The following is a 1,151-nucleotide window of genomic DNA, read 5'->3' as shown; positions in this document are numbered from 1 at the left end:
CTTTTTTTTACCTCGGCCAAACCGGTGACAGCTTCTTCTGGGGACGCTCTGGTCCTTCAGGGACCCCGGCACCACCTACGCACTTGGCACCTTTTTCTGGCTGCGGCTGGCCATGCAGGTCACACTCGGGTTTTCTCCTGCCGATGGGCTGCCAGCAGCAGGGACTGGATCATTTTCCCACTCACACCAGCTGCCTGACCCACTTACAGCCTCCCAACGGGCTGCAAGCTTCCAGGGCAAGGTCAGCCTCTTCATCTGGGTTATTGGAGCCCTCCCGACGAGAAGGCAGGACTCCTGCGCCCTTCTACACGTCGTTGAAGAAGAAAACAATAAAGAGCAATAACACAACCGATGTCACCTCGGGGAGAGATGCAGCGGGGCGGCTGTGTGGGGCAGCTGCTCCATGCCGTGGGGAAGGAGGATGGCCTTGGGCACTGATTTCAGGGAAAAAATGGGATTCTACAGCTCTCCTGGGGCACCTGTGAGACAGTGAGAAACGTTCCCCTGTCTCCTTCCTCCTGGAAATGAAACTCATCCATCTCGGGAGCAGACCTATGTTCATTCTCCCCCTGAGTGAATTAGCACGTGGAGAAGGAAAAACTCCCTGTAACAGTGGTGCAGAGAGGGAGGCAGGGGCTCCCACCCCGCACCCATGCCCGGGGCTGGCGCTCAGCTCTTGGCACATGGTCTCCCTCGCTGGAGCTGTGCGCAGAGCCCGGTGTGTGCAGACAAGCTTTGCCAGGGCACATGTGCAGCCCTCCCCGCCACCAAACCCAGCTTTGGATCAAAGGGGTTTCCTTCCCATCTGCAAGGTGGGAGCAGAAGGAAGAACCCAGGGTGGGTGTTGCAGGGAAGAAAAGCTGCAGCTCCGCTCCCTTCACACAATCCCCTTCGCAGGAAGGTATTCGGACTCCCTCCTCCTCCCCTTCGCAGGAGATAAATAAAGTTTCCGACAGCATTTCCCCTCTCCCCAAATTAGAGGCGAAGGCACGTCAATTCTCTTAAAGAACTGTGGCAAGTTCATCACCGAGCGCCACGGAAATTTGTCACGCTGCTCCCCGGGGCCCTGCTCCTGGCTTGTAGCATCCTCTAAGGCAAATGTTATTCTTTTCATAATACATGACAAGGCAGCTGGTAATCTTTCCAGAATA

The sequence above is a fragment of the Buceros rhinoceros genome, unplaced genomic scaffold (genome assembly GCF_000710305.1).
Source record: "Buceros rhinoceros silvestris isolate BGI_N320 unplaced genomic scaffold, ASM71030v1 scaffold13688, whole genome shotgun sequence".
In the NCBI taxonomy this organism is placed as follows: domain Eukaryota; kingdom Metazoa; phylum Chordata; class Aves; order Bucerotiformes; family Bucerotidae; genus Buceros; species Buceros rhinoceros.
Note: the sequence above shows the minus strand (reverse complement) of the source record.